Source organism: Octopus bimaculoides, chromosome 15, assembly GCF_046866305.1.
Source record: "Octopus bimaculoides isolate indiv1 chromosome 15, ASM4686630v1, whole genome shotgun sequence".
In the NCBI taxonomy this organism is placed as follows: domain Eukaryota; kingdom Metazoa; phylum Mollusca; class Cephalopoda; order Octopoda; family Octopodidae; genus Octopus; species Octopus bimaculoides.
This window is the reverse complement of record NC_142942.1, coordinates 1,375,001-1,402,035: the sequence shown is the minus strand read 5'-3', so window position 1 is coordinate 1,402,035 and position 27,035 is coordinate 1,375,001.

The following is a 27,035-nucleotide window of genomic DNA, read 5'->3' as shown; positions in this document are numbered from 1 at the left end:
TATATATATATATATATATATATATATATATATATATATATATATATATATTTATGTTTGTGTAAGTCTATGTATGTATGTATGTATGTATGTATGTATGTATGTTTGTATGTATGTATGTATAAATGTATATATGAGTGTCTGTGTGGATTTATATAAGTACAGGTATATGTATATGTATGCCTGCAAAGGAGAGGATTGTGTTTGGATATTTGTTAAGTGGACAAGGACTGATGTATCGTGAATTATATTGTGGCTGCAGATTGAAATTCATCGTCCTTCTGATGTAGATGAATTAAATCGCTTGCACTTTCCTATGTGATAGCATTCCAAAGTTTGCGGGAGTAAAGTAATTCCGAACAATCGTAATATAAATTGATTCGTGGCGTGAAATAAATATCTGACAGCACCGTGAAGATGACAATGACAAATGAATATGCAGATAAAGCAATTACAAGAGTTTTGTCGTTAACTTTGTACGCAAATGGCGGGTATTTCTCCTTCAGATACATAATTGAATCTAGCAGTTTAAAGGCTTAGTAGAGATATCAGTTCAACAACAGCAGTTAAACGTGTTTAGTAAATATCAGTTCATAACCTACAGTGCAAATGGTCTACGGACAAATCTGTTGATAAACAAAGGCTTACAGCCTTAAGTAAAGATAACAGTTCAGAAGCCACTATTTAATAGATTTAAAAGAGATAAAAGTTCAAACTGATTAACATATTAGAAGATATATCAGTTCCTACATTAATGGGTTTAGTAAAGCTGTAAATTTGAAAATAATAGTTTAATAGGTTTTAAATATGGCAAATTATATATATTTTAATGGCTTTCGTAGACATCAGTTCAGAAACAGGTTTTTAATGGGAATGATAACATTGAAAAACAATGGCTTAAGGGATTTAATAGATATTAAATGAGATGCAACATTTTAATGGTTTTAATAGGAATATCAGTTAAGAGACATTTTAATTGATTTAGCTGAAATTTCCGTTGAGACACGATGAAAGGGTTTAGTGATTTAGTAAGATATTCCAGTTCAAAAATACATGTTTAATGAGGTTTATTAGTTCAGAAATAACATGTACAACGGTTTGGTAGACATGAGTTGAATGGCTCAGTAGAAAACACTTTTTAAAAATTTCACCAAAGGGAATCAACTATCTTAGAAAAAATGATAGCTGCATGCTAACAAGCTTTGGTGCATAGTTATTCTTGTATGTAAAAACAAAAAACAGCTGCACGCTAACAAACTTCGATACGTAGTTATTCACGTATGTTCGATAAAAACTGTCCAACTACCCATGTACAATGCTCAATAACTGAAACTGGCGTCAGCGTTATAACCAAGTCCCAAATACATGTGCAGGGCTATTATATTGTTGAAATGAATGTCGCACCTTCGACCATTTCATTAAAACATCAAAATGAAACTGTTGTAAAACATGATTCTTTTTTCTATTTATAACGTATTTTTTTCTATTTATAGCATCAGATTTAATCTTTCGGCGACTCTTCATGACTGAAACTGCACCTTTACTTAGCTCAAATACCATATATCCATGATAAATATTATCATTTGAATCAGAGAAATCCAGGTTTTTAATTTTTTTTTTCGCGTACAAAATCAAGTCATAGAAATATAGCAGGTGATTTATATTTATCTTGGTTTCGACAAGCACATAGACAAGACTAGATTGAATGTGATAAAATGTTGGAGGCAGGAAGGCCAGATATAGTAGTTGGCTACAAGAAAGTGGAAGAGATACCATACCATTTAGCTGCTCTGGCAAACCACATTTCTCAGACATCCTCCAGTGGCAACATTATCATATCGTCTTTTGTACTATGAGGCCGCAGCAAATAATAATTTCTAGAGTATTAGGCTTATAATTATTGGCTTCCCCCACCCTGTATGCGTTCCATATCTTATATATTCAGTAAGGAACGGCTGTATATAACTGAGTGATTCTGAAACCCTGAGCACCATTTGGTCCAAAGGATTTCCAGTTTAGCACTTCTTTAAGCATCTTTTCTATTTTCCCATCTGTAATATAGATATTTTATACTTTTTTCTTTGTTTTATCTAATTTCTTTTGCTGGACTTCACCAGAATGATTTCGGCAGGAAGGCCAGATAATGTAGTTGCCAACAAGAAAGTAAAAGACATCCCGTACCATTTAGCTGCTCCGTCAAATCCGCAGTTCTCAGCTATCCTTCAGAGGTAACATTATCATATCGTCTTATTTCCTCTCTCTGTACTAACTTAACCCATCCGCTTACAAGATGGCTGACCATTTCTCCTCTTTTTGAACATATTCTACACAATGGTGATTCATTCGCGTTGTCAGCAAGATGCAGTTAGTTCGGAGACGTCTTCCTGGGCACTGCATACCAGAGTTTCAGTGAATCTTTTTCCCATCACCATTTCTAAGCCACGAGCAACTCTTATACCAACCAATGCCTAACTTATCTCAAGTGTGCTGCCTGTGCACAAGTTTGTCTTTCTATTCCTCTTTTCAAGTTCTTTTTTCACTTTCCTATTGCATTCATTCGGTGCTTTTGCATCCGATTTTCGCGTTTGAGATCCCTTATTTTTGACATGATGTTACACTTTACTCTTATAAAGTACTGCGCAGTTTGTTTCTTTCGCTTTTTGCACAATTTGCACAACGTTTTAGTCCTTTAACTCTTTTTCCTTTATCAATATAAAGTCTTGCAGCATCACTCCTTTCGTGGAGTTCTTTATGCTCTGTCATCAGTTTCTAGTTTTCCCAACGATACTTTCTAATTTGTCTTTCCTCAATTTCATAGCACCTGCACATACTTCCAAACACAAACACTTCTCATAATGTTTTCATTACATCAACAAATGTGATACGAACACACTTTAACGTGATCCTAAATATTCAAGTCATATATAATGCCATAAAAACAAAACCTGAATGTTATTATAGTTTACAGAGAGAATATAAATAACAGACTTAAGAAGGAACTACTTGTGAAAATACCTGGAAATAGAGGTAACTCGAATGTGGAATCTAAAACAGAAACAATTCCTATCATAGTAGGTGCCTTAGGTATAATAAAAAATATTCAGACAAATACATAACAAGAACACCAGGACTTACAAATATATATGACATACAGAAAATTGCACTACTGGGCACTGCACACATCCTACGCAAAACACTTTCAATACAGTAACCATAAGAGCATCACAGCAAACCACAGCACATACCCAAGGCACACAGAGCTGCGCTCGGTAGTGAAGTGAAAGCACGTTATAAAAATAAAACTACTGAACAATAATAATAATAATAAGAAGAAGAAGAAGAAGAAGAAGAAGAAGAAGAAGAAGAAGAAGAAGAAGAAGAAGAAGAAGAAGAAGAAGAAGAAGAAGAAAAGAAGAAGAAGAAGAAGAAGAAGAAGAAGAAGAAGAAGAAGAAGAAGAAGAAGAAGAAGACTGAAGTAATTAATATATGAATTAATATATGAAATAGAGGTACATGAATGATTCTCTGGAGTGATAGAGATAGAATGAGGCATGTCACCTCACCACTAGACTGAAACAGCTGTAAGTCATTATCCCATTTTCTGTCACTATATGTCATTTCTTAATTACTGGTATATTTTTATTATTGTCCTTTTAGTAAACAAATAAACAAGTAAATTGACACAATACAATGTATGCAAGTTGATGAATACCAACTATTTCACTCCATTTTCTTATTGCTATATAAATTATTGGTAAAATATCTTTTACCCCTACCCATTTATTGCACTCGATAATACAAAGAAAAAAGCTCACCCAGGTTCCTATTAATTTCTTCCCGCAGTACGACGGGGGGAACAGAATTTCGTTGCCCTCCAAGGGCTGGCCCGCAAAATTGCGAGCTTCCTCCCGGGTGTCAAACAGCAACCATATGGTTGCATGCTTGACACCGCGGGATATGTATTTCACAGAGGACAAATGGTCTTTCAGTTCTTTTTCTATAGTTGGTTTTGAGAAAACGGTGTTGCTATCAAGAACTTTAGGGTAAGTTCTAACCACTACCGTCCTCTCCTCCATTTCTTTTAACCACTGCTTGGGTGGGATAATTTTCCATTCCAAGACAGGGTTCTTCTTTTAAGTTCCTTTTCTGCTATGTCTAAAAAACAGTTCAAAAACAGTTCACAAAAACAATCCACCAAAAATTAATAAAATTAGAAGAAAACAAGATAAAAGAGAAGAAAAAACTGAAATTAAAATAATGAGAAAAAGAAGAGGGAACCGAAATTTAGAAAAAAAGAAAAAAATGAGAGAAGGGGAAAATAAAATGAAAAAGAAAACGATGCACACCAATAAAACCGACAAGGAGCCCAGGTAAATCCAATAGTCAGGGTTCTTCTCGTTTGTATTCCAGCTTAGATAAACTCCACAGGGTAAAATCTACAGGGTACAACTTTTTCCGGCGAAACACGCCTACCAGAATGCACAGGTTATTTGGCGAAAAAACGCCACACAGAATTTTACTGAAAAAAAGTTTTCAACAAAATTCTCAGTCTGCCGTTATGGTGGCTCGAACACACCCATCAGTAATGAGGAGCACAATATTTTGGCTCGCTAAAGCGAGTTACAATTTAAACTTAAGGCAGACGAAATTGCTCCAGAGCTAGGCAGGAACTTACTGAAAAAAAGAAAATTCCCACCCAGCTCGGAGGACAAAAGGACGACTCACCTTGCGGACTTTTCATTTTGTTATTTTTTTTTTCTACTCACGCAGCCGAAACTCGCATCTTCTCTCTCTGTAAGCAACAGACCAACTAGCGACGGATGCGCCGTTCGTAAGCAAGCTACTTACCACACATCCATTTCTACGCCTATATATATAATACAAGAGAGTGACTTATATTCCATCGCTCACTGGAACATAGTATATACCTGATAACTAAAATTGAGACTTTTGGGAGATGCCCACTCATCACGAAGTACATCCTCAAACTGTATCCTCGAACTACAGAAAATTTTCAAGCAACGTTATGACATTTTATAATATTTAATACTATAGTTATTAATTTTTATTAATCATATTAATCTTATTAAATTATATATATGTATAATTTATGTATAGTCCCATGCATGTGTGCAGTGATATGCATGTATATATATGGCCATATTTGTGCGTATGTGTGCATACGCATGTACTTACAATTATGTATGTTCATATACATTTATCTACTTTACATATATATGAAAAATAGATAAATGTATCTATCCATGTATAAGAATTTTATAGTTTTATGCGTTTTTACACAAAACATTTATGTACGAGAATGTCATTTCAATATATTTTATATATTTCTATAATTTCATTTCAATATATTTTATAGATTTTTATGCACTTTATATGCTATTGTCATATTATTCTCCACCAATTACTTACATATGTACATGCATATAAATATATATTCATTACATACGCATTTACATTATAAAATTTTCATATGTTTGATAATCTTTATGCATTACTATAGGTTTTAAGGTATGTATATATTCAACACACAATTCTATTTTCAATTTTTCAATATTTTTACTCCCTGTTCGTTTCCTACGTATTAGTTTGTATTTATTTGTTTATTTACTTATATCATTCACTCATTTATTTATATATCTATCTCTACATATACACGTGTGTGTGAGGAGTGTGTGTATGTATAATATATGTGTGTATATATATATATATATATATATATATATATATATATAAACATATACATATATGTATGTATATATATGTGCGTGCGCAAGTGTGTAGAGAGGTACTTTATACACCGCACACGTATAAATCAGAATACAGTCAGCCCCAGTGCATTACAACTTGCGTGTCTTGTACTGCGTATGCCCAAGCTGACTAAAGACTTGTGAGTGAATTCGATTGGCGGAAACCGAGAACAAAATTGTCGTGTATATTTATATATATAGAGAGAGATTTAACATTGCTATATATATATATATATATATATATATATATATATATAAATTATATAGATAGATAGATAGATAGATATGAATATTCTAATATTTATATAGATATTGTTAGTAGTAGTAGTAGTAGTAGTAGTAGTAGTAGTAGTAGTAGTAGTAGTAGTAGTAGTAGTAAATGAATAACAGTAATAAAAATATTATAATTACCCATGAAGCATTAAATACAAAGAGGCAAATCCATAAATTTTACAACTCAGTAAGACCTGCTGCTGAGAATTATGAGAGTAATCTCAACATACGAAATCATATGATACAGGAATTTCTACTGCTTCATTCTACGGCTATCAGTTGCGATGGTAAGTTAATTTTTTTTTTCTCGTTGCCCGATTGCTGTCGGCTTATTATCTGTTCAGGGAATTGGTGGTTTATTAGAGGATCTTACGACTCTTATTTTACAGCAACGCTGGTACCTCGCGTACTCTAAATTATGTTATAATTATTAATTAATTATAAAATTTATATATATATATATATATATATATATATATATATATATATATATACATGTATGTATGTATATATATATATATATATATATATATATATATATATATATATATATATATATATATATATATATATATATATATATATATATATATATATATATATATATATATATATATAATCATGCTTGTCTTTGTGTTTGTGTCTATCCTTCACCCCCAGTGTTGGTTTGTTTACATCTTCGTAACTTCGTGTTACGAAGTTACGAAGATGTGATCCTTCCAGGTCATATTTTCCCTAAACTCGACAACTACGCCAACGAAATCACTGTATACTCTAATAAATTACAAAGCTAATGCACATGAAATGTCTTTCCCGATCCTTTCAAGAATGTTCGAAACAATTTATATGTTTAGTATTTATTTTTTTTTACTTTAGGTGTAGAAGTGTCTGTATGGTAAGTGGCTTGCTTACCAACCACATGGTTCCGGGTTCAGTCCCACTGCGTGGCACCTTAGGTAAGTGTCTTCTACTAAAGCCTCGGGCCGACCAAAGCTTTGTGAGTGGATTTGGTAGAGGGAAACTGAAAGAAGCCCGTCGTATATATGTATATATATATATATATATATGTATGTATGTATGTATGTGTATATGTTTGTGTGTCTGTGTTTGTCCACCCTACATCACTTGACAACCGATGGTGGTGTGATTACGTCCCCGTAACTTGGTGACAAAAGAGACTGATAGAATAAGTACTACGCTTACATAGAATAAGTCTTGGTGTCGATTTGCTCGACTAAAGGCGGTGCTTCAGCATGGCCACAGTCAAATGACTGAAACTAGTAAAGGAATAAAACAATAAAAGTATCAGTGATATCTGTTAGAAGGTTTAACGTTTTGTATTATTATACACTGTTCAAACCACCCAAATATTTTTCTATATTTTTGTTAATGAACAATAACCTTGAACATTGGGCACTTTCGTTATTTTTGACATAACTATCAAATCTATCCATTCATGAACACTGCAGACATTCTTCAATACACTGCGTTATGGTATTCATTCATACTTTTTCCGTTTTGGTATTTTTTTATTACAACGCTAATAGCACAACTATAGATATGACAGTCAGCAATATGACTGAAGTAAAAGATAGCTTTTGCTTCTAGCAGTTACAAGAGAAAGATGTGCCATGGAAGCTATGAGAAGGAATTTATAGGTTAAAATACGATTTATATTCACGAAAACAAATTGAAAGCGAAGGATATTTCCCTGTGCGCAGTTAAAGTTTACTTCAATGCAAGAATCCGCAGTTCCATCATAATCATTATAACTGCGTTTATGTAGCTAATATTGTTGAGAAGAAAGCATGTGATTAGCTTCATACTGCAGTTGATGACATCTTTACGTATGCGAGTTAAATGGTTTTGAATAGGTTTATACGATATAACTTTACACGCTGAATGGTTTGGAATAGGCTTATATGACATAACGTCCCTATTCATCATTGTGATATAGAAAATTAAATTGATTATTAAATATGCATATTTGTTGAAAGCCTGTTAATAATTGCGCTGAATCCAAATAATAACATCAATATATGAAAATTTCTATTACGTATATATGATATCGGTTGATTGTTTATTGTGCCATTCTTAACTTAAATGTAGCATGTGATAACTAGGGATATAGGTATATTTGTTTTGTACAGGATAACATAAGTGAATTTTCATCAGAAAGGTAATTTTACAGAAACGTAATAGTTCGGTTTATATGAAATGGAATTGAATTGAAAGATTACCATTGGTTGAGACATAACAATTACTTTATTACGTCGTTTTCATAGGCTTTCTTGATCCGAGAAACCATCACGTGCCTTCCTTTTAACTTAGGCTCTGGTGTAAGTGTGAAAACCCGAATTCGAAACATTTGCAGGTATATATTTTTTCTATTTGGTGTGTTTTTCTGATCACGGCCTACCTCCTCTTCCTCATCTGCGGTGTTTTGCGCTCTTTGTCTTTTCGCAACTAGAATGATAAAGATGCGTCTAGTGCGGTCAATCCTCGGTGATAACCTCTGCAATATCCAGCCAAAGGAATTGGCTGGATATCACATAGTAAGATGTTCAATTTTAGGACGTGTGTGAACTCCAGTCATGGTCTACTACGATGACGTCTATTGTTGCAAAATCAGAAAATATGATGGTTTTCATTCGTCCAAGTTAATACCCAATATTCAGAGAATATTTCTTTGATGCAACGGTTCGATCGTGTTGATGTGACATCGATAAGAGTGGGAGCTCAATATAATATGACTGCTGAACTGAAATGGAGATTAGGTCATAACTCTGCTTGCTTGATTCATTTCCTTGTACTTAGAGCAAATGCAATGGAAAGGTATTACATTTATGCCTTCACAACGGTATTATTTGTTGAGTTGAAATAACATCTTCTGCTATGTTATTCGGAACTCTTGCTCTGGACTTATTCGCAGCATTATGGCCTATGTCAGCTTGTAAGCTGAACGTATACTATTATTTTGTATCTGTCTAAGGCGGCGAGCTGGCAGAATCGTTAGCACGCCGGGTGAAATGATTGGCGGTGTTTCGTCTGTCGCTACGTTCTGAGTTCAAATTCCACCGAGGTCGACTTTGCCTTTCATCCTTTCGGAGTCGATAAATTGAGTACCAGTCAAACACTGGAGTCGATGTAATCGACAAGTCCCCTCCCCACAAATTTGAGGCCTTATGTCTCCAGTAGAGAGGATTATTTTGTGTCCGTCTTAATACGTTACTCAAATACTAGTGAGATTCACTGTGACTTTGTCTGTTTTTCACGCTCGTTATCTCCATCATCATCATAAATATTATCACCAACATCCTGATCATCATTATAATAATCATCATCTTGGATACACTTGCAAAAGCAACACCGTTGATAATTATCATTTCATATGTTCATGTTTTTAAACCATTTTTTAGAATAACGTTTTTGAATTAACTGCTGTTGTGACTCTATACAAACAGAAGTGTCAAATGCGTTGAAAAACTCAAGTTAACTGATGTTTCAACTTTAACTACCGGCTTGCTCAACCAGTGAGCAAGATATTGCCGAGTAGAGTCTATATAGAAATAGGAAACTCCACCAAAAGTAGTTCTTAGTTTTCCATTATTTCAAAAAATTGATTGAAAGTTAATCGCGATTTAGTTGAGATAGCTATCTGAAGAAATTGCTACACATCAAGAACCCGATTAAAGAAATAACGTATTAAAAGAGTTTGATAAGGACTATAAGAGAGTGAGAGAGAAATAATGTGTGTGTATGTGTGTGTTTGTGGGGGGGTGAATATTTATTGCATAGGTCACTCTGTAGGACATTATAATTTCTTGTATCAAATAGACCTTCACCGTCGCTTTTTCCTAGTTTTGCTCCATCCCTTTGGTCGTATCATTTCCTGACCTACCACCTCGTTTTGTTTTCTTGACATTAAAGCATGAATTTAGTTGTCGTATTATCTTTTGTTTTACCCTAAATTAAATAATATATTTCATTGAAATATGTGACAAATAGTAAAGCTCATTATAAGCACACTGTTCTTATAAGCTTTCCTCCCATTATAAAACGTTATTAATGAAAGACACTCACATTTCGTAAAAACGGTTAACGAATTTTGGCATGGGGCTGGCAATTTTGGGAAAAGGAGCAACCGGATTACATGGACCCCAATGCTCGAATGGTACTTATTTTATCAACCCCTAACGGATGAAAGGTAAAATCGACCTCAGCAGAACTCAGAACATAAAGGTAGACGAATTGCTACCAAGTACTTTCCCCTGTGTTCTAATAATTCGGACAGCTTTCAGCCTTAATAGTTGACATTGGTGGCATTTAAGGTCGAGACATAATGACGGGGGGAATGCCGCAAAGCATTTCGACCGGCGTGCTAGCGATTCTTCGAGCTCGCTGCCTTTTCAATTTGTAATAATATTTTCAAAATTTAGCACAAGGCCAGTCATTTAGAGGGAGTGGAAATTCGATCATATCAACCCTAATCTCCTACTGGTACTTATTTTATCGACCTCGAAAGGATGATAGGCAATGTTGTCCTCAGCAGAATTTGGACACAGAACGCAACGGTAGACGAAAGGCAGCCAAGCCTTTTCCGCTGTGTTCTAACAATTCTGGAGGCTCGCCACCTTAAATGTCAACCTCGGCGGTATTTTAGCTCGGAACAATGAATTCCCAATCAGTAATAATACGAGCTGTTTATTATAATGTTGATACCTGTTCGTACTAGTAATGATTTCTGCAAAGCAGTAACTCTTTCTCTGGTTAGTTAAAAATAATGCTTTGAAGACATTTGTATTCTTTGCATGATTCTCTTGGCATCAGATCCATTGATTTCAAAGTAGACATATGTGATGACTTAATGACATATTGATGATGAAATCTTAATTTTCAATTTGACAAATATAAAGTAATCTCTCTTTGACTCCCATTGTACTATTATTTCTCCCAAAAATCATTTATAGCTTTAGTATTGTCACCTGTGATGACATACGATACAACACAACGGAACTTAATATTTGAAATATTTCTCATAAGAAAAGAGAAGCATAAATTTACTTGTAGGAAGGAAATTTTATCGTCATTACACACACGCACGCACACGCACACACACACATATATATACATATATTTGTGTGTGTGAGAGAATGTGTACTTATATGTCTACATACATACATACACACTCACATATTATGTCTTTTTAAATGTATTTCGCTTTATAGTTTCAGCTATATTTTATGATTACCTATTGATTAGATGTGTATAGTAGCGCATGGTATACCATATTCTATTATTGATGTTTGGATATAAAATCATATTGGATTATTGGAAATATATGACAGATCTACTACATGTGATAGAAGAAACGACTATTTCTAAGTTTTCCTCTTTAGAAATTCTGAGCACAAAAATTAAGCTTGAGTTTTCCCTTGTTGCACTATGCCGCATATATATGTTTGTATGTATGTATGTATGTATGTATGTATCTATCTATATATATATATATATATATATATATATATATATATATATATATATATATATATATATATATATATATATATACCTATTGTGTAGTTTTGTATGAATGCATATATATATATGTATTTATGTAAGTGTACACGTGTTTAAAGAATGTATGTAGATGCATGTGTGCGTGATTTTAAATGACGTTTTATCGACTTTTACAATCAATCATTATGTCCCTAAAGACATATTTTCATGATTGTGCTGCGGGAGGTTTGGTTTTTAGTGATGAATGTAAAAATATATTCTAAAAGCACATGCTATGAATTTAAAGTTATCTTGAACAAAATGTACTTGCTGTAATGTATTTTATTGATAGAAGTAAATTGAAATATTTTAAGCCAAGATGACAGTACACAATAGTAGATATGGATGAAATCGATGACTTTGCATTCCGTTATAATATATTTTATCAATTCATTTAGACGGTGGCTTTTATGTTTTGAAAAAAAATCCAGATTCAATAAATTTACATGAATTTGAAATCAGAAATTCCGATTTAAAGTAAGGGGAATACAAGAGTGGGATAATGATAGAGTTTGTGTATGTTTATATATGCTGATAGTAAGTGCATTCATATATGTTTATTATTTAAATATAATTTATTTTGAGAGTAGGTGACCAGCGAATATATATTTTCAATTATAAGCAAGTTTAAATTGTTGTATATATTACTGCATTGTTATTTTTTTTCCCAGATATTTTATGAAGTGGCTTACTAATTCATTTTCATATACTACGCGGGTGCTACAGATAACAGTATGACAATTACTGCGAGAATCTGACCCCACAGACACTTACTGTGTTTGATACAAAAAGAAAAAATACTCTGTATAACAATTTGTGTAATTCGTCAAAAATATGCATAAATATTATTTTACTTGTATAAAGGGAATCATTTTCATACGCTCAATTAACATATATTTATTCCTGCTGTGAAATTAGGCCTCAATTTCGACATATATACTTGGCACATATAAATATGGATTAATCATGAGATAGAAATTCAGAGTAATTCTAACTTAATATTTATTAAACAACTGAATAAATTATGCAAATTACTGTAGGCCATAAATTTTTTTCCTTGATACATATCTGCCTCAGTCTCATACACAATGGAGTTAAACTAAAATAACTGTTTGCTGTTAATGAATATTGAGGAAGAAATTTAGTTCCAGAATTCTCTTTTCTCCAATCAATCACTCATTCGTAATATACGTCTCTGTGAGTGTGTGTCTGTCTGGCCTGCATGTATGTCTGTATGCATGTATATATGTATATATATTAACATATACTATATATATATATGCATATATATATATATATATATATATATATATATATATATATATATATATATATATATATATATATATGTATGTATATATAAATATATATTGTATATTATTTTATGTGTATTAATATTATCTCAGTTATTGAAACTTTCGATAATTTGAATACGCTAATAGTTACCATGGGTAGCAAAATTACACAAAAAAAAACAAGATATCCCAGCCGATTTACAGGCTGATATACCGAGTTAACGTGATACATTTTGAGAATATATGGATAATAACAACAAATGGAGCAAAACGCATGTCGAAGAAACTTACTTTAATTCCTACATATATGTTTCGAAGCAAGTGAGGGCCATTTCACAAAAACTAGCGTTCTTATGCCTAAAGCCCGTGGAATAATATCTGTGACCCCGTCGTAACTCTATGTAAACAAACCTTCTAACGGTCACTGACCATGTAACATCTCAGCTCGTAAGTTACCCCATCATTTCGTTTTTGTCTTGCTACTAAATGTTTTATTATGTTCTCCCTGATGAGAAACAAGTGATAATTCCAGCTACCCCTTTTTTTTTGTGAAATGGCCCTCAGTTGCTTCGAAACATATATGTAGGAATTAAAGGAACTTTCATCGACATGCGTTTTGCTCCATTTGTTGTTATTATCCATATATATATATATATATATATATATATATATATATATATATATATATATATATATATATATATCAGGTTGAGTAAAAAGTAAGAAATGTTTTCAACCATGAAGAATATGAACCAGTATTTTGAAGAGTTTTGAAATTTTTTTAGAACACCTTTCGCAATTGTCTGAAAATACAGACATAGACCTGCCCAAATGCATCAATAAATTAACATTCATATTTTTCCACACAATCACTGATCTAATAAAATGGAAATATTATTATTTCTAAATCTCTCAAAGAGAGATATTCAGTAAAAGTTCTTTAAAGTAAATGCTATTTGCTAACATAATGTGGCAGTCCCAGGATGGAATGACTGTTGCTTTTATTTAACCCCAAGAAACATCGTTTCCAGCTGGCTATACGACACAACATCTGTGTCTTTATATTTTCGAATAGGGGGTCCAGCATTCCATTCAGCACAAAACAATTGTGAACCGGTTTCTGAGTTATTTTATCAACACAGAGTAGTTGTTCGAAGGTATGACAGATAATTTGTCGTACAGCCAGCTGGAAACGATGTTTCCTGGGGCTAAACAACAGTAACAATCGTTCCTTCCAGGGACAGAAGATGGATTTGATATTAGTCGCTTGAATCACTGCCGGCGCACGCACAAAAATATACACAGGCGCCGGCACGTAAATACATGCATATGTAGGTGCCGATTTATGTCTGTATGCGTGCAAAGGTATAGGTACATTCGTATGAACTTTATCCTGGTGCAGTGTGAATACTGAGGCGTGTATGTGTATATATATTGTTATACTTGAGCACGCGTGTATATTTTCGTATATGTATGAAGATGCGTGTATACATATGTATGAGTGTGTATGTTTGTGTGCATGTATCTGTGTATGTTTGTGCATATATATATATATATATAGAGAGAGAGAGAGAGATAAATAGATAGATAGATACATACATACATACATACATACATAAATATATATATATATATATATATATATATATATATATATATATATATATAATCAGCGAAATCTTACAAGGTCAAGCTGCCCCAAACTGATGAAGGGCAATTACTCTGAAACTAGTGTCTGGATGGTGGCTTTGTTGGGTGGAGATGCTTTTCTTCCCTGTTTTAAAACTTAAGGACACACAACGCTTGTGTCGTGTAGCCAACTAGAAACGGTGTTTATTGGGGCTAAATAACAGTAACATTCTCCCCTTTCCTGGAGCTGCCACATTAAGTTGGTAACAACCCATCACTTTATCATGCTGTTACTACATAACTCTTTGAGAGATTTAGAAATGTAATATTCCTACTTTTGTTGATCAGTGAACGTATTTCACTTGAAATTCTATAAGTTTTCAGCTGCAATTTAGCAGCGACATCTAGCAAGGCCAAGCGATTCCAGACTGATGAAGGGCATTTGCCCTGAAACTAGTCTCTTGGTGCTGGCTTTATTGTGTGGGGGTGCTTTTCTCCCCTGCTTTAAAAGTTAAGGACACTGAACGCTTGTGGCGCGCAGCGAATTAGAAACGGTTCTATTTGGGGCTAATTAACAGTAACATTCTTCCCTTTCCTGGGACTGCCACATTAAGTTCACAACAAGCCATCGCATCGCTTTATCGTGCTTGTTACTGCATAACTGTCTCTGAGATATTTAGAAATGAAATATACTCCACTTCCTTGATTTCTCTACTGATGTTCTCCTTCAGTTGCACCAAGGTCACTGGTTTGTTGACGCAAACCCATTATTTCAGGTATCCCAGCAAGAAAAAATCCGGGCTAGTCAAGTCTGGAGAACATGAAGGCCATTCAAAGTAGACTCACACATAGTTCCAGCAAGCTGAAGCAATTGCTCATACCGCAAGAGAAACAATGCAGTTGCTACGACAGTGCTTTGAAGAGAAAATAATCTCCCTCTACGGCAATGTCAACTGGCCTTCAGGTTCCCCAGACTTCACTAGAGAGGGTTTACGTTAACAAACATGAGACCCTGGTGCAACTGAAGGAGAACATCAATAAAGAAGTCAGAGAAGTGGGGTCTGAAACACTTGTGGGTGTTATGGTGCAAGTTTTGGAAAGAGCACGTGCGTGCGAAGCCGAAAATAGTTTCCATTTATGCAATGTCATTTTTAATATTAATGTAGCGGTGTTACAAAATCTAACTCATGCATATCAATTTTCACTACGTCCTCTATATTGTATCAAAATTTCACGCATTTATTTTCAAAGCTAAGGGAGTTGGAAGTTATTAAAAATTGAAACATATCAGTGACTTTTGAACACCCTCTCTCCCTCTCTATATATACGTATATATATATATATATATATATATATATATATATATATATATATATATATATATATATATACATATATATATATATATATAAGCATCGGGATATAAGTAGATAAAAATACACAAAATGAATACAATAAACAGAGAAATGTACCAATAGAATATACAATGGAGGATTGAAAGTTTCGGGTTATTGCTTTTAACCAAAAGAAAGAGACTTTAAGAGAAAAAGAAATGCATTTGGTGTTTGTTTACTTAACGTAACAAGTATCTTTTAATTCTTCCAATTGTTCGCTGAAGAGTTTTAGTTGGACAACTTGACCCTGCTACTTACGTTTTTAAGCTTTCTACTTATTTAAATGATCGCTTATGCTGAACGGCTATGTTACTAGGACAAAACAAGCAGCGGTTGTGAAGCAGTGTGGTAACGAATACAAGCACAAACACAAAGACTCCAGCACACACACACCCACACATACACCCACACCCACACACCCACACATACACACACACAGAGAGAGAAAGAGAGAGAGAGAGAGAGAGAGTTTTCATCTACCAAATCCACTCACTTTCAGTTTTCTTCTACCAAATCTATTCACTAGGCTCTAGTCAGTCTGGGGACATAGGAGAGGACACTTGCATAAGGTGCCACGCAGTGGGGCGACAACCAGAATCATGTAGGCGGGAAGCGAGCTTCATATCACCACACCACCACGGCTTATGAGAAAAATTGCCAGCAGCCATACGGGAAGTGACCATAGTGTTGTTACCAACGATACACTTTATCAACGTACTTCAAACTGCTGTCACTAATAAGCTGTAAGAAAAAACCTTAGTTGTATTTGACTTTTTTTTTTTCACTAAAGTGAGATTCTTTTCTTTCTCTGTACCACGGTCACCTAAAATTCAGGATCAAGATATGACTATCAGGCGAGTACGCTCGCCTAAAATTACAGCAGTAGAAATGCATGACAAGGAAACTGACATGCTGTTTTGATTGCCTCACCAAATAGATCATCGCCCATTGAGGCACAATTCTGAATGCTACACACCAGTGACACCGTCCATCTGACAATGTAGATGCACATCCACTCCTGCAAAGCATTATGTCAAGTAGATATAAATTAAGCTGGTATTAAATTTTTAAAACAGCTTTGAACGCTACTTTTTTTCGTTGGGTCTACTATTTGTATATTGCCATGAATGTTTGTAAACTTATAGTTAAAACATAGTTAGAGAAATCTGAGCGCTAAATAATTCAGATGCTAGTGTGTGTAAATGGCTACTAGTAGATATAGATTTAAAGTTTTCTACTATAAATGATAAGTTTTACATGGAATCGAAACACAAATAATACTTTAAATTAGCAAATAAAGACTATATATGTACGTGTCTCTTGTTTATGCTTGTGTGTCTATGTATGCCTGTATATGTGTGTGAGTATATATATATATATATACATATATATATACATATATATATATACGCATACATACACAAATGCAAATACACACTAATGCACATAGGCCTGCATTCCATTTTGACAAGTTAATATTTTCTCACTATACCTTATCACATTAAAGATTTAAATTTTGCATATTTATTTCATTGTCCATTGTTTCAAATTCAATTATTCATTTATATTTAAAACTTGTTGGAAACATTAATAGCTGGTTTATCTGGTAAATTTAAATTTTACTATATTTTACACGTCAATGACGAATAAATACAATTATATATATCCCAATCTTATCATGCATAATTCTGATGAGATTATGGTTTTAATTTATTTGCTTCAATTTTTGCTTGTTGTTTTCGAGTGTTTCTTTCTAACAGTTGGAATGATCAAATATTCTTTAAAATATTTAAAGAAATACTTCAAAAATAGAGCTGTAAGAAATATTTTAAATCAATGAAGCAAATCCATAGTTAATTTAGAAAGGTAGCTAATTAAATAGAGTGGTTTACAGTATAGTAAAAGAGAAAAGAATAGGTCACATTTGTTCTCTATTAATTGAAAGTGATTGAAATACGCACTTTCTGTATTAACACTTGGACTTTTTTGTTTTATCACACAGACTGCTGAAAACTCCAATACATTTCTAAAGAGCTCCACAGTAAGACCAATAAAATCGCATAAATGAATATACGCATGATATGCCTATATGGATAGATCAATAGATAGATAGATAGATAGATAGATAGATAGATAGATAGATAGATAGATAGATAGATAGATAGATAGATAGATAGATATGGATAGGTAACAACATAGGTAGATCGATGCGTATAAAAATAGATAGTTACGCGTACCTCTTTAAGGATAAATATAAATGAACATATACACGACTATATTCTATTATTATATTTAATTTCTTATTGGCTCTCGTCACATCACAGTAGCCATGTAGAGGCATTGAATATAATAATATGTAGTCTTGCGTATGGGTGCGACTGTGTGTTCGTTCGTCGATTTATTGCTATTTGTACACATTTATTCAAGCGTAAGCACCTAGGTATTCTCCCATTTGTATGCAAATATACACAAGAAAAAGTATTTTTTAACATATTCTAATAACAGGAATATCAAACCAAGATTAATTTCTGATATCTATAACGCTGTACATTGAATACAATTCTGTCTTGTTTTCATCAGCAACATCTATACATTTTCTGTTCAAAGCACACTCGTCCAAATACTAGTCATATAAAAGTCAATGACGTTTTATTAGCTACTCTGTTTTCCGTTTGTTCTTTTGTGTAATCTTAATTGATTGCTGATCAAAGTCATATATAGAAAACAAATTGTCCTTCGGCAGACCATCCGTGACACTTAGATGTCCTTTTTCCCATATACGTACCATAACTCCGCCCAATGAGTTGGGGCATATGCACACCTTTTACTGACCTTTTTATTTCTGCTTAGGTTGTTGACCACAGCGGAAATAGACAAGTAGATCAGTCAGATGAAAATCGTTGTTGTTCCTAGGTGTTATATTTATATGTGATAAACTTGCCAGATTCGACTTATTTGAACCAGTCTGAACCAGTCTGAAGCCAGTATATTGTTAAGGCAAACTATTTTCTACATGAGGACGACTTTGCAATTAGTTGGACTACTTCAGCTGGTGTTGGATCAAAGCTTGGTATGTATATTTTTCTCCTTTATTAAGAAACTGTTGCTTCGAAATGGTAGAGCTGCTTGCTGTCAATGAGCAAATTAGAACTGATAATACGACAAGCGAATATTGCTTATGGCAATATTGCACTTATACTTCTTTCGCTATAATTATTTATTAAAGTCATCCATTTCAAACTCGATCGAAAAGACATATTTAAATCATTCTAAAATTGACCGCCAAATCCGTTAAGAACTGTGTAAGACTTTTTGTTATCTAAAACATCAGTTTCGATGAGATGGGAGAGCATGATTTCACATATATTTGATTGCATGTTTTTAAATTTCGTGGGACAAATATTTACTTACAATTTTATTTCAACTAGAGATTGTCGCTTTCATATTGCATACAAATATTCCATTGGTAATAAGTTGCTTTTTAGGTTTTAGATCGATGGATGAGATGTAGGAGTCAATATAAAATAGTTTCAGGACTAATGAAAATTAACATTCAAATTTGCAGAGACTATTGATGCACGTTTCGGTCTTAATCTCGAACAGACAGTTTCCTGTTTGAATATCTTTTGGAAGAGTCCACTGATACGAGAGATCGTGAAAGTCACTCGATATGTTAACAATAACCGCTACATTTCCTTACAGTCCTAAATTACTGTGTAATATAAATGCAAGGCACATTACATAATGAAATGTAACATATGTCTAAAGATGAAATTGTTAAATATAGAAAACTTTGAACATAGGTTTACTCATTTGGAGGGCCCTTCGGGTTACAATACAGCAGAGATGTAGTTTCTTCAGTTACTGGGGAAGGCATTGTGGTTGCCATTGATGTTAGATTATGTTATATATTTCACATGTTATACGTACTTCGCTACAACGATCATACTGTATGTTTCAAATCCTAAAAAGTCATAATATCCGTCATTAATTTGTGAGGATGATTTTACTATTGTCCGAACTATGTCAGCAACCATTTGAAAATGAATGATGCCTATTTCAATGAAATCACCAGTCATTAGCGCATTTTAGATCTTATGTCTTGCAATTTAGGTTTTTTTCTAACACTCTAGATACATTTAGTGACAATTATAAATTCTCTTTTTGGTGAAACATCGCAAACTGCTGTTTATATTAATTTTATGCATTCACATTAGCGAAGTGTTAAATCATCGATCTATTTGGATGACTAAAATATATGTACTAATAGACAAGCAACTGCGTAAAAAGCCAAACTATCTATCCAGTCTTAACTGATGAGGCATCGAAAATTCCCAAAACAGACATCAGGATTAAGAATTCTCCATTGGTATTTCTAGAAAGATTAAGGTCCCTGTTATAGTATATATTTACATCTATGTTGACTGCAACATTAGATCCATTTTAGCTCTAGTTTCTAGCAATGTAGGTGTTCCTAACACCCTAGTCACATTTAGTGATAAGCAACAGCTAGGCGCAATGTAATACCATAAAGAATAGTTTTATAAAACAGATGATCAGGACGAAATTCGAATTTACGAATTTATTGGTTATCAGAGTTATTGGAGGGCAGATAACGGATTGTGAATTAATGTTAGTGGTTAACAATGCAGTAAATTCCGATTTTCTGATGACGCTCGCCGTGAAGAGTAATTATACAGCCGTATACGTAACGTGGTTACTACAAAGAAAAATAGCACACCCATATGAGAGATAAGTTTCCGTACTTTATGACCTAAGTATAAAAACATATTTGAGCCTCTGGACTTATACGGACCTCATATATATATATATATATATATATATATATATATATATATATATATATATATATATATATATATATATATACATACATATATACATGCATACATGCATACATAGATGCACACACAGACACACACACACACACACACACACACACACACACACACACACACACATATATATATATATATATATATATATATATATATATATATATATATATATATATATATGTAAATGTCGAACAAAGAGAATAAGTGCTCAACACCAGAATTAGAGTATAAAATTATATTATTTGTGTATTAAGGCTACCGTTGGTCTCGTGTTAAGAAGAATGTCTTAAAATCTTAGCAATATCTCAAGAGAAAGAGAATGAGTCAACAGCTAAGACCCATACATGCTCCATAAAGAAACAACAGAGTAGTACTCAACTGATTTGAACATACACGCCGAAGTATTTATCGAGGACTAAGTCCGCGGCGTTAAGAGTTGCTATAAGAGGAATTCAGGTGAACTGCGTTAGAGATATTGATGCAAATGATAAACTGTACATTGCTAAGCAATGTACAATGTAGGTGTCTCCTAACACCCTAGTCACACTCAGTGACATTTGTAATTTTCCTTTTCGATGAACAATTGCAAACTGTTGTTTATATTAATTTTTTATATATATATATATATATATATATTTTTTTATAGTTTCAGCTTAGAGTTGCGGCCATGCTGATGCACCGCCGTGTATATATATATATATGAATCAAAACAGTTTTATTCAAATTCGTCGGTACTCCGAGTTTCAAGTGTGATGCTAAGCTGTACATGGGCGCGCGCACGGCCACCCGCACTCAAATGAATGAACATGCACGCGCACGCACGTACACATATACACGCGCATACACACACATGCATTCACATGTACGCATACACACATACAAGCGTATTTATTTATATGTATATACGCATGTATGCATGCATATTACTGTGCGCGCACACACTTATGCGCATGCACACGGGTACTCATGCACTCATGCATGAGTATACATGCGCACAACATGTGTTGGGAATTGGGAATTGGTAATTGGTGTTCCTGCTCATGGGGTTGGTTGGTAGCGGTGACCTTGGTGTTAGCAGTGTAGAATAGCAGTTGATACTAAGGTGGTATAACCGGGTTGTCGGGTGTCTGACGCTTGAAATATACCGGAAATATATACCTCTTGTGACAGCAATAAGATAAATCGTATTACTTGTTGATGGATACTGCGGTTTGTTGGAGTATATGCAGTTTTTTCACGGAGGCAGAGGTGGCAGGTGGGTGGCCGTGTGAATATGGTGGCGTCCTGTCGACAGTAGTCCACTTGATGCTAGGTGTTTCTTCTCGAATGTCACGAAATCTCCAGAGTAAACGAGTGGACCTGAACGAGTGCATATGCAGGGAGTATCTTCCCTTGAAGGCATTTGGTGTCATACCCGTATAGTGCCGAGTAATGCCACCGGACGGTGTAAGGATGATACTGCATACTACGGCCCTTGAGAAACAGGATCCTTCTAGAGTGCAGATGGTGGAGTTTCGGCAGGTGCAGGTTGGGGTTGAGTTGGTGCTGGTGCATTTTACGTCTGATGATGCGTGCGATGTTAGATGCGACGCTGTCAAAGCAGGAGTACCTCACCTTGACATTCTGGGGATATATATATATATATATATATATATATATATATATATATATATATATATATATATATATATGTTCTTCCTTCTGTTATTGAACTTCATTAAGAAAAGGATACAAAACGGCTGCATGCTATTTTTTCATTTATTTCTTTTGTGCCAAGTTGACATATACTCTAAAAAGCTAGATTAACTTTCAAATTATACTTAACCGATAGCTAACTTATGATGTACTTATGGTGTGCTTAACCGATTGTGCACTTATGGATATACGACGGGCATTCATCTCTGACTAAGCTCTTAAACGGCAGGAAGTTAGCTAGATCGATTCGTCCTTCGCACATGCAGGGAAAGAAAATTTATTTGCAGCATAGTGACAAATACAGAGATTTATTAACACATATTTTGAATGTATAAATTAAATAAAATTTCTGATTTGCCTTGTACATGGTACATTTTAACACTGAACAAAAATATTGCCAGCAGGAATTATATTACTGTATTACTCTTACGAGAATACCATTTTATAAAGTAACTCAAATATCGGAGGAAGTATTTTTGCTTAAAAAATTTGTGTCACGAACGACTCCAAAACACTAAAACATCTAAATATTTATGTGTATGTGAGTGTAAGTGCTATTATTTTCTTATTTTAAACATTCTTGTAGAGTTTATTTGCCGATGTAATGGTAGCTATATATTATATGAAAAAATATAAGTGCATTGCGAAACATCTGTACAATTACTATTGAAAATTTTCTGTAGACATACGCACACACACACACACACACATATATATATATATATATATATATGCGGTATAACAGACTTTAACAGACTGTCACAATCATACAAAAAACCCACCTTTTTTGTATTTATTTTTACTCGCATATATATATATATATATATATATATATATATATATATGTATATATATATATATATATATATATATATATATATATATATATATATATATATATATATATATATGCAGATCAATTTAAATAACTATTGTACAGCTGTTTCGTAATGAACTTATCATAGTTTGTTTATATATGCATAAACCCTCACAGACATACATTTATATCATGTATATATATATATGTATATATAAGTCAGCTTTCACTGTTTCTCTCGAGACTGAAAAAAACATGACGATCTACCTTAATCGCTTTTTTCGAACCTTATGGCAGTTCTCATCAGAGGCGTTTAAATCAACTTGACCAATACGGGATGACAAGCAACTAATCTTTAAATATACTGGACAAGTCCCGTAGCTAGAGGGAATGGGAGCTACTAATTTGCATGCCGTAAGTGCTTAACACTTTATTTAATGATAGAGGCCTGTCAACGACGCACGCACACCGGTCGACTAATCTTAGTCACTCAAATTATGTTCTCTGTGTGTGTGTGTGTGTGTGTGTGTGTGTGTGTGTGTGTGTGTGTGTGTGCGTGCGTGTGTCAGTGTGTGCGTGTGTGCGTGTGTGTGTGTGCGCGTGTGTGTTGTGCGTGTGTGTATGTGTGAGTGCTGTTGTGTGTGCGTGTGTGTGTGTGCGTGCGTGTGTGTGTGTGTATGTGTCTGTATCTGTGTGTCTCATTGCATGCTTGAGTGTAAAGTCTTATACGTCGCTACGTGTAGGTCTTTGTATTCATATGTACGTAATTGATAAATTGTTCAATATCTAACAGTTAAAGCCATGGACAATTATTAACTATTGTCTACAAATTGTATCAGGCAAGGCTGGAGAGGATATTTTAATGAAATTGCTGATATACGGAAATATTAACTTGAAATAAGACGTTCGACGTGTCTAGTTAACTTTTGTGATGGCACCTAAAGAAAATTGGAGGAAATAAATTACTTTAAGACACGCAATATGTATATTCGTCAGAAGAATATTGTAAGGACTCACTTCGTGACATTTTGAATTAGTGTGAAAGAACTCTGCGGACAGATTCCTTAATTTTCAAGAATTAGATACGTTATCACTAGTTACTCTCTTTCATTTATAGTGGCGTATTTCTACAACCTGATGACATACACTGCTCCGTGTAGTGTGATACAGAGCAAAATATATAGTTTGCTGACACCTACCATTATTCAGTTTTACGCAGCGTAAATATGGATATGTGTGAGTGCATAGTATACTGTCATTTATGCATGTACACACACAGGTACACAGATACATATCCATACAATATAGAGAACATAAATGTATAATATGCACAAAACAGTATATACATACACACAGATACGCTAGCGCACACAACCATACAATTTCCCAGTTTTAGTTACCCAATGATATACATCTGGTGGATTTCTTTCCACTCCTACCTAAGTTGTCACTGTATCCCCAGTATTTCAAGAATGGTTCAATTGCACTTTTAACTATTATTCTTTTGTTTCTGTAATGGAAAAATGGAGTCCACCCCATTCCCTGTGGGATGAAGTTAAAATAATGGACAAAAAAAACCACTGGAAAATACGAAAACTAAAAGAAGCAGCACATCTGCTACGACACAACAACCTCCTAAGGAGACCGAGTGCAGATATGAATAGCATATGGAAACCGGTATTAAAGAAGGATAGGAAAATATTAGATTTATAAGCCCTAAAATTCAGTCCCACGGGCATATGGCGTAGTGGTTAAGAGCACGGGCTACTAGACCCAAGATTCCGAGTTCGATTCCAGGCATGATAATAATAATAATAATGATAATAATAATAATAATAATAACAACAACAACAATAACAACATCGAAAAATAAGACAAAGAACCCAGGTTCGAAATTTCCCCAATACTCAAGGCTGGTATATTAGCCGAAACGTTGTGTTAACAACAAGCAAGATGAGGGCAAATATCCGTTAATTGTAAATGATGTAAATAATGTACATAACTCCTCATTTCTTAAATATAGAACAACAATATATATATATATATATACATATATATATATATATATATATATATATATTTACGGAGATGTACTTGCGAAGCAAGCGACCTCATCTCAGATCGTGTGCTGGAGCAAAAACAATTGCAGCGTGGAAGGTGTATATAAGCCATTTAAGAAACACAGAGTCATCCGTTTGTACAGAGTCATCCGTTGACGTAGGCTGTTTTTCGTTTAGCCTATGTACTGCTCTTGACACCCAGAGCAGGTCAAGAGCAGGACATATCTACCACGACCTTAGAATAAAACACAGACACAAATATTAAAAATGTTAAACTCCAAATAGATACGCAAGGAATCACAAAAAAATAAAAAATACAAAAAACAACCCCAATCACTACTCGACTAGTTACTATCACACTTTCCTGCATTTTACTATTTCTCTCCTTCTCCCCATCCCTCATCTTCTCCGTCATCTTCTTCCTTTCCACCACCCCCTCTCTTACTTTAGTACTACTACTGCTGTCTAGAATAACACCCACGCAAACATTATAAACAATACAGATCACTACGTCCATCAACAGGTCAATGTCAGGACACCCAACCAATTAACACTGCTACTATCATAGCAGTCCTCCTTCGAAACCACAAGAGTTAACAAGTGAGACAGAGACAGGCAGAAGCAAGAAAAATGCCGCTGTTACTTGAATACTATACAAATATGTCTTTAAAAAGACTTTTCTTTTAAATTTACCAAAATTTAATTTTTCAATAATTTTTTTAAAATATATTATTCATATTTACTGTTGAAAAGATCTCAAGGATCGAAACCGGTTCTGTAATGTTCTTTATAAAAGTATTTTAGCATTTTCTACTTTGTCTTTTTTCCATATATATATATATATATATATATATATATATATATATATATATATATATATATATATATATATATAAATTCAAATTACAACAAACGTAAACAAACAGACGAAGATTGCTTTTAGAAGCGTTGAGATGTCTTAGAAAGTTAAAGAAGTGATTTTAAATTCTGAAACGCAGGATAACGCTAATAATATAGCCTGAACAGGATAAACTACCCCTATTTTGCAGAAAAAAGTGTAGGTGGTACCTACACTTTTTTCTGCAAAATAGGGGTAGTTTATCCTGTTCAGCCTATATATATATATATATATATATATATACACCCATGTGTGTGTGCCTTTGTACTTCAGTATGGCTGCAGTCAGATGACCGAAACAAGTAAGAGAATAAAAATTAAAATCCATGACCGGTAACGTATTAGTTATGCACCTGATCAAGTTGTAGAATGGAAATATTGCATAAAATCTTCATTCCTGAGATGTGGAATTACCATTTTCTGGTTCATTACATTATTCCCCTTAATTTGATGTATTTAATGCAGCTGTATTTGAACTGAAATAGACTGAGACTTTTATCTACAATTAATCACGTTACGTATATGACACAAACTGAGTGCTAGGTTTTCTAAAACACAAATTTCAACTGTGCAGCTAATAGTATATTATTAAGACATTGTTGCAAAGACACATACGATTAAAATAAATAAAAATTACTTTTAATCCTGTTGTACATAATATCATAAATGTTAATAATATTTCTTGATTCACTGACTACGTGAGTAATTTTTTACGATAACTCAGAAACGTGAAAACTCCTTCTATTCAAGATTTAAAACATTGTATTGCTAAATATATATTTATTTTCT